This window comes from Mus caroli, unplaced genomic scaffold (assembly GCF_978045245.1).
Source record: "Mus caroli unplaced genomic scaffold, Mus_caroli_1 scaffold_9, whole genome shotgun sequence".
NCBI classification, from domain to species: Eukaryota; Metazoa; Chordata; class Mammalia; order Rodentia; family Muridae; genus Mus; species Mus caroli.
The window spans coordinates 123,761,556-123,771,073 of NW_028227264.1; the positions used below are offsets into that span (position 1 = coordinate 123,761,556).

Sequence of the window (9,518 nt, forward strand, 5' to 3'; positions counted from 1 at the left end):
AAAATACACCAAGGAAATGAAGAGTTACTGTCCATTGCTAGGGTCCAAAAACTATTTTAAAAGAAAAAGAAAAAAGAAAACCTGAAACTTTAAGTTTTGCATTGCGTTCCTTTGCCATCTTAAAATCCCCATGACTTCACTCAAACTTTCCTCTGTAAGGACTCATAGGAGGTTTTTTGTTTAGGTCAAGTGAGGGGGGAATGTGTCTGAACACTTTAGGTCTGATAAAAACAAAACAAAACAAAACAAAACAAAACAACAACAACAACAACAACAAAACTGTCTTTCCCCTATCTTCGAAAAAAGCTGGAAGAAGTATATTCACCTATGAAATTTTAAGCACCAACGAGACCCTCATTTTCCGTTGATTGGCAAGAAGGAAGCAAGCACAATTATCTTCTGAGGTGGCGGTGGTGAAAACTAGGAGGCCTTTATCAGCACTGCAGCAAAAACGTTTGTAGAAATTACACGAACCAGAATTCTCGGCCTACGGAAGGATCAGAGCAGCACACATCTGTAATAGAACAGGAAAACATGTCAGCTCATAAAACAAAACAAACAAACAAACAAAAAAACCAAACCAAACCAAACAAAAATAAACCCTGCTATAATGACAATTTAATGTTAAGGGAGAATAAGGAGACATTTTCAAAGCTATTCTATAAAAATGCTTCCTCATTCCTGAGCACCTACTTTCTGGTCCCTTCCCGTCCTCTAAGGGACTCTTGGTGAGTTTCTGCTCACCAGACAGTAAAAAAAAGTTCAATGCCCAGTAACATTTTAAGTCAAAACAGAATGGTGGGCAAACCCTGAATTTTGCTGCTGACACCAGGATTCTGAGGGTTCCTCCCTGCCATTTGTTTATGATTCGCTGCTTTAAGAGTGCGTAGACTATCCATCATTAAGTACACATGTGTAAATTCATAGCCAGTGATTGCTTTGAGGTCACACTCGATTTTTATGGTGGGAATGTATGGGGCAAGTGGACCCTGCCACCAGACAGAAGACCTGGTAAGGATGAGCAGGCCAAACCCTGAGGAATCTCAGAACAACTGAGAAAGGCAGGCTTGGGGGCAGCTCTCTGCCAAGCTCTACTTATTCCGGAATGTGTAATCACAACACCCCACTGACACATAAAGTCTTCAGATAGGGCATTGCTAACATCTCAGACTGAACCAATGGGAAGCATTTACCCCTGAATCCCACCCTACTCTCAAAATGTTAATTAAGTCCTGATCCACATGGAAGAAAGTGCAGTGTTATTTCACAAAGTGGCTGTTTTCATTGAGCTGTAACACTCTGGGGAAGCGTTTTCTCTCCCAAAGCACTCCTTGCTGGACCTTGGATCTCCCCCGCACCCACCCCCAGCCCCCCCAAGGCTGGGCTAATGCCCAGACCACCCCTTGTTGCTGCAGCTCTGGGCTGTCTGCAGCTATTTGTCCCCATTTGATGTTGATCATAGCTACTTCCAGCTGCCGCCTCCTTGCTTGTGGCTCCAAGTGTGGTTTTCTGCTGCTTGCTTCGGCCCACCACCTCTGTGCTGCTAAGTTATAGGGAGAGACCCTGGATACCTACTTGCCCAGTACAAGCTTCCATTCGGAGAGCTGTATGACTTTGGTCTTTTTGGCCAGACCAGAGCTCCACAGAACCTTTCGTTCCAGCTGGACCAGAGATCCTCAGAATTTATCCCTTCTGATTCTATCAGTGACCCGCCACCTCTGAACGGCCATAACGCCCCCAGTGGTGAGGCAGACAGGCAGCCTGACAGTAATATTAAATAATAACAAGAAGCAATCTGCATAAGTAACTGACATACAAACTTAAAAGACACATTTGTGTCAAGTTTTGCCCTGAAAAGCTCAGGAGTTCTTGTAGACGGGTCAAAAAGAGAACATAAAATCCTGAGGGTTGAATACCACGAGCGCCATTTTCTGGGTGTGGCATGGCTATTTCACCCATGAGCTGGCCGCATCTGTGATTACTTACAGAAGTGTGCATACGATCAAACCAGTAAAATGAATCATCATCCTAATACCTACACTAATTGGACTCGTGGACCACAAACAAAGGAGAGGAAATAAAGACAAGACGGAGACATGCTGGTGAGTGTGGTATACTCAACATATACGGCAGACATTTCTGAAATCGTCAAGGAACAGATACTAAATTCTAATAAATAAATAAACATGAGGGAGAGAGAGAGAGAGAGAGAGAGAGAGAGAGAGAGAGAGAGAGAGATCTTTGCTTTCTGGTGGTTTAACATACTCAAAGTCATTTCATTCACAGAATTAGGAAAGCGTTGTTTATATACGGTGAATATTAAACTTAACCAATTTCACATTTTGGGTTGGCCCTGCTACTCCAATACTTTATTATTCCAAAATTTGAAAAACAAGTCAGATATTTGAAGCACTCTGGTGCTAAAGATTGAGAATAAAAATGACTTAGCCTGAATATCATTCTAGAAAAAAATTTTAAAAAGTAATGTGACAAAGCCTTTTCTTGAGTAGATTCACTGAGAACTAGGTTCAATTTTATATTACTTTGAGTGGATGTGAGATTAAGCATAACTCCCAGACTTTTGGGGCCATACCTTTCAGGACCACTATGAAATATTCACCAAACCAGAGCCAGGCTTAAGAATCAGCAAAGGCACGCCTGCTAATTGAGTTGGAGTTTCTGTCCTGACAACTGGAACTTACTTCATTTTTGCAAAGCCTTCCCTCTTGTGAGAGCTATTTATATTCCAGTCCTCACACAACTGCACTTATGCCATTATCTTTCCAATTTACCTGTCAAACATACCAAACAAACTCTTAACCCCACAGTCCATTCAAATTAGGTTTCTGCTCCTTCGTTTTCCACTCCCCCCCCACCCGTCCCACTTCAAGTTTATTATATGCAGGGGAGCAGGAGTGATTCATAAAACTGCACTAAATTCTTATTTTGATTTTAAGGTGATGGCGATTGAACACAGGCTCCTTGTTTAGGTATGCTTAACATAAAATCAGTCACCAGCTTATGCACCCAGCTTCCTTCTATGTATTGATTCCTGTCAGACTTGTTCGACAGCACAACAGAGGCCACTGCTCTTTTTGTTGCTGTTGGTTTTGATTTGATAAACATCTCACTATTTAGCTTGAACTGATGCAGGAGAACAAAATCAAAAGTGTGTGAGTGAGTGTGTGTGTGTGTGTGTCACACCATAGGTTCTGGGTCAGTGTTTTTTTTTTCAAGCCTGCAGCTCAAACAACCCTTTCACAGGGGTCACATACCAGATATTCCTCACATTTGATATTTACATTCCAATGATAACAGTAGCAAAATTGCAGTTATGAAGTAGCAACATCATACAATTTTATGGTTGGGGGTTACCACAACATAAAGAACTGTATCAAAGGATCACAGCATTAAGAAAATTGATAACTTATGGTCTTGTCCAGCATCAATGGGAAGAGAGGCCTTTGGTCCTGTAAAGGCTCGATGCCCCAGTGTAGGGAAATTTGAAGGCTGGAAGGCAGGAGTGGGTGGAAGGGTTGGGAAAACCCTTATAGAAGCAGGGGAGGGGAGATGGGATAGGAGGTTACGGGGGAGGGGGGGCACCGGGAAAGAGGATAACATTTGAAATGTAAATAAAGTATCCAATAAAATTTTTTAAAAATAATTTGTAACTGTTGTTTTAGATAATTCTACAATATCTGGTTATATGCTAGAGAGGAAAACCCACAGTAATCCAGTCCAAAAACCTGGATGGCTCAGTATTTCCGTCTGATATTGAAGGCCTGGAGTTATCTGGAATACCAGTACTGATACGAAGCAGTCCAAACAAGCTGGAGTCCCAAAATGCTCAGAATAAAAGCAGCAACAGCAGCGGCAGCGGGAGCAGCAGCAGAATTTCTGCATTTGCTCAGAACAAGAGGAAAAGCAGGTGTGAGCACAATGCTTTTTACTGAGATAACTTCTTCTTTTTTTAAAGTTTTTTTAAAATTTTTATTATTATTGGGTATTTATTTCATTTACATTTCCAATGTTATCCCAAAAGTCCCCCACACCCTCCCACACCCACTCCCCCACCCACCCACTCCCACCTCTTGGCCCTGGGATTCCCCTGTACTGAGGCATATAAAGTCTGCACAAACAATGGGCCTCTCTTTCCACTGATGGCCGTCCAGGCCATCTTCGAATACATATGCAGCTAGAGACATGAGCTCTGGGGGGAGGGGGGTACTGGTTAGCTCATATTGTTGTTCCACCTATAGGGTTGCAGATTCCCCCCAGCTCCCTGGGTACTTCCTCCAGCTCCTCCATTGGGGGGCCCTGTGATCCATCTAATAGCTGACTGTGAGCATCCACTTCTGTGTTTGCTAGGCCCTGGCATAGTCTCACATGAGATAACTTCTTAAATCTTGGCCATCGCTATAAGGTACTGCTGCCACAACAAGCATGTTTTTCTAACCCGATAACTATCTTACATGGGAATCCTTTTTAGAGACACCCCAGGTACACAAGAACATTTTACAAGGTGAAATATATGTCTCAGTAGAGTTCAGTTGACTACCAAGGGCCACTGCCACATTACTTAATATAGAAAGAATCTGTGCATAATGTGTATGGACTCAACATGAAAGAAATGCAATCCAGTATTCTTTTAGGGGAAAATGGTTAAACATAAGAGATTACACTGAGGCAGCATTGCTTTTCTCAGACTGGTAACTGAAAATAAATCTCTAAATAATAATATTATCCTGTTTATTATAAGGATGCCCTTTTGCCTTACAGTATTCTTCCCAATACTTTGTCCCTATTCAAATATTCAAATTTTTAGAATTGTCATATGCTTATTTCAGTATTAAATACTGATTAGTTCCTTCAATAAATAGTGGTTATCACTCTGCCAACCCTCCTCTCCAGTGATCTGTATGTCATAGTAAAGTAAGGACATGCCTTCTCAGACGAGGGAGACTGACAGGGAGGTAAATTCAAATACACCTTAATAGGTAACACGATGTAACCGTGTGAAAGAAGACAGTGTCATTATCTAGGTGCTATGAACTTGATCTTGCACATAACTCACTTCATTTTTCTCCAAGAGCCATGAAAGAAAAATTCATTTAACACATGTAAACATAGTCACTTACTATGAATGAAGTGATATTTTAGACATTCAAGATCGCTTACTAGGTGTTAAATAACATTTTCGTCCCTGTGTTCACGGGCTGTCCAAAACATCCTTCTAATAAAGCCTACATTTCTTTGGGGAGGAGAAAAAAAAAGCAAAATAAAACAATGTAAATCTATGTCTCAAACAAGTGTGAGAAAAACTATAAATATGCCAATAGACACTAAAATTAACAAGGGCTATAACTCTAGCAACAAGATATGGATCTTTACTGTATTGCAAGAGTCACTATTATTAGATTATTGCTATTCAACTTAGAAGCAAAGGTTTAGAGAAAATCAAGTACCTTTTCCGATGTCTTACAGGTTCTAGAAGATCTCACACTTAATCTCAAACAACCTGTCCCTATAACTCATGCATTATCAATATGCCACAGGCTCTGTTCTTGCTTCCATGTCATTTTTCTGCACGTATATTTTCAAAACTTGACTTTCTGCTCCTTTAAGCTGCCTCTTTTTACATCAAAAAGGGGATAGACTACCAAGTTGCTTCTCTCTGAGTAGCAGAAATTCCGCGGGGGGGGGGGGGCAGGGGATGGTGGCTGGGGGTCTTAGCCCTGAACAAAAGCCTCTGTGCTTTTTGGAATATTCCACTTGGCGAGGTGACAGATGCAGGGTGACTTTCGGAAGTCTCCTTGCAACAAGAGGCGGTTGCCATTTCTAGCCTGGCTTGCCTTCTAGGTGCTGCACCGGTCTTTGTCAGGACTTTTTAACTTACACCCCCCTGAAATCCAAAGTATGTCTGTCAGCAAGACCAATACATTTGGCAGTCAGTCAGCTAGCCAAACAGCAAATCCCTTTTGAGAATCAGCCTAGTGGAGCGTGAATAAGGACGTCTGCCATGACGCCTTCTCACTTGGCAACCCGAGTCACCTTTATGAGCACTCCTTCACCCTCCGTATCACTTTTTATAAACAGGACAATGATTTCAAGTAGCTCAAGATCTTTGAAGCAGCTCTCATCCAACCCTAGAGGATTAGCTTTTTACTGGAACCAAAGCTAGCTGCCAGGTCACCACTTAAACCCCTCAAAAGATTCCCAGCTGATCAGTGCCACAGTTTGCTTTATATTGTTGAAGGATTTGTACTTTCACTTTGGCCACACTTCTATCCAGACTGAAGGAGATCTGTAGGCCTCGGATTGCTCCTGTGATTCTCTTGAAGTACCACACATGGCCACATTGTCTTGAGTTCCTTAATCCTGTAAAAGACTTCCAGAAGCCAATAGGAAAAACAAAACAAAATCATTTATGTGGCATGTAACATGCAAAGAGAGAGTATACAACTTGTCTTCACAGCAACTGCTTAGGTCGCACTTCTGGCATTTCTGCCTAAATGGGATTATAATGGCAGAGTGACTCTAGTATTCCATCACATCTAATTTCTCTCTGGGAAGTTCATGGTTTCTGAAATGTTCTGAAGAACTGTTTGTTTTCTTGTATAAAGGCTAAACTTTCTATGGAGAGCTATTTTTACATCTATATTTTATAGATACTTATATCTTTCTAATATTAATATACTACTATGAATATATTTCAAGTCAGGCCTTATAAACCGTTTTATTAGCCTGGAAATACAATTTTATAATATGACAGATCACATAGCAATATAAACTCATCATTTTCGATGGGAGGCCATTAAAAATACCTCATCTTTTACAGTTTGAGTCAGTTTTACTATCTCCAATGTCAAATCTCTCAAATTTCTAAATTTCCATAATGATTTCAGTTCAATGAATACATTAATGTTCCATGTGATGCTTCAAATCCCACAGTGGCTAAATGAGCATAGGCCGTAAACATGTATCCCAAATTCATCAAAATGTTTGTTTCTGATGTCTTTATTTAAACCTCTCATGTGTTTCCTAAGTCTGGTGTGGATTTCTAAAACTCCAGAGTCAATGATTATTAAGTTATTAAATCAAGGTTCAGTTTCCTAATAAAATTTTTGGATATTGCCAAGAGGAATTATTATTTAGGATTACCTAAGGCAAGTAATCTGTGGAAAGACAGACAGCAAGAGAAATGACTGATCAATGTTACATTGGTAAAGCAGCATGCATATCAGAAGAGATCATAAACAGTGATTAAGATGGTGTGCAAATTCTTAGGACCTGGAGTGTGTCCTTTGCATAACCTGACCCCTTCAACTTTGGTGTGAGAAGTAATGGGATATCATTTGTGTGGTTTTGTGAGTTTACATAGGAAAACTGAAGGATAAAAACAGAGAGTGATTAACTAGTTTCTTACTGAAACTGGAAAGCAACTGAGGTTTGTGGTAAAGTCTCTCACTTGCCTTCTCTGAGCTTGGAACATCTGTCTCATCTTGAGTCATGAGGGATGCTCCCAGGTACAAGAGAACGTGTGTGGAACCAGAAGAAGGAGAGACAAAATACCCACCAGGTGTTGCTGATGCTAGTATATTTAAGGGAACAGACAAACATTTCTAGGTAATATAGAAAGTAAATGGCAGAGCCAGGAGACAGTCTAGCTCTGTTCTATTTGGGAGATCTACACTCCGTCACTACATTTTTTTCAGCAGAATCTCAAGTTCTATGGTCCTCACTTCTATGCCTATGATGCTTAAAATTCACAACACACATTTAATGTATTCCTTTATATCAAAGATTGGTACTATAGAAATTATCATTCTCATATAATTTCATAAATGAGTACTCTAGTTGTATTATTTCTGCTCCCCCTTCCATAACCTCTTCTCTAACTGTTAAATAGGCCCACTGAATTCATTTAGTGTTGCTCATGGGTATATATGTTTTTGGCAGACCCATTTGGCTTAGGAGACCAGCTTATCACTTTCTCAGAAGCTGTTAATTTCTTGTAGCTTTCCATCTAGAAGTAGGGCCATGTGAGATTTGCCCCATCCATATTGACATGTTAATTGGTGTCATTTTATAGGTCGTGTGCAGACAACTGTATTGCTGAGATCTCAAGAGTGTTACTTTGCTGTCAACTGGAAGACATACTCTCACGGCAGGCATTCTGGGCCCCTGGATATTAAAATCTTTCCAAGTGCTCTTCTGCAATGTTCTCTGAACTTTACATGTAGAGGTGATATTATATATATATATATATATATATATATATATATATATATATATCAATTTGGGTTGTGGACAACATGGTCAATTGTTTTCTGTATTTTAACCCCCTTCCTATTCTCCCAGACCCTCCACCTCACAACTCTTGTGCCTATCTTCCTCCTGTTTACCTCAGAGAAGGGGAGACCTCCCACAGGTATCAGTCTGCCTTGGCATATCAAGTTGCAGTAGGACTAGGTGCATCTTCTTTTACTGAGGCTAGGCAAGGCAGTTCAGTTAGGAAAAGGGGATCCAAAGGCAAACAACAGAGTCAGACACAGCTGCTCCTTCATGATGAAAGTCTTGGAGAGATCGGGGATACAAGGTGGCATACCTAAACTCAACAAAGGCAATATACAGCAAGCCAACAGCCAACATCAGAGTAAATGGAGAGAATATTAAAGCAATTCCCCTAAAATCAGGGGATTTTACAATGCTGCTCACTCTTTCCATATCTATCCAATATAGTACTTAATATTCTAGCTAGATTGATAAAATAACTAAAGGAAATTAAGGGGATACAAAGTGGAAAGGAAGAAAGATAACTAAAGAAAATTAAGGAGATACAAAGTGGAAAGGAAGAAGTCAAGGTACTGGTATTCACAGATGACGTGCTGAAATACATAAATGACCCCCAAAATTTCAACCAGGGAATTCCTACAGCTGATAGAGACCTTTAGCAAAGTACCTGCATACACCATAACTAAAAATAAAAATGAGTGTCCTTTCTTTATACAAATAATAAACAGGCTAAGGAAAAAAAAAACTAGGAAAACAACACCATCCACAATAGCCACAAATAATATAACTTATCTTGGTGCAACTCTAACCAAGCAAGTAAAAGACCTGTATGACAAGAACTTCAAGTCTTTGAAGAAAAAATGACAAGATATCAGAGGATGGAAAGATATCCTATGCTTGTTGATTAACATAGTTAAATGGCCATTTTTCCAAAAGCAATAGAAGATTGAATGCACTCTAGTAGAGTGGAAGTCAGAAATATCCTTCAACACATTAACACAGGAGATAATTTCCTGAACAGAACACCAACAGTTCAGTCACCAAGATAAAAAATTAATAAATGGGGTCTCATGAAACTGAAAAGCTTCTATAAGGACACCATCAGTAGGGCAAAATGACAGCCTATAGCATGGGAAAAGATATTCACCAACACCACCCTACATCTGACAGGGATGATATTCAAAATATATAAAGAACTCAAAAAATTAGACTCCAACAAATCA

General features: G+C 40.1%; 1 long non-coding RNA gene across 1 annotated transcript; it reads left to right on the forward strand.

Annotated features, from left to right (window-relative positions):
- Nucleotides 1-1,722: 1,722 nt before the first annotated feature.
- On the forward strand, nt 1,723-8,216 carry LOC110304013 (uncharacterized). The gene is made up of 3 exons (XR_002378995.2): nt 1,723-2,102; nt 3,684-3,928; nt 8,093-8,216. It is a non-coding gene; the product is annotated as an uncharacterized LOC110304013 (long non-coding RNA).
- Nucleotides 8,217-9,518: the final 1,302 nt, after the last annotated feature.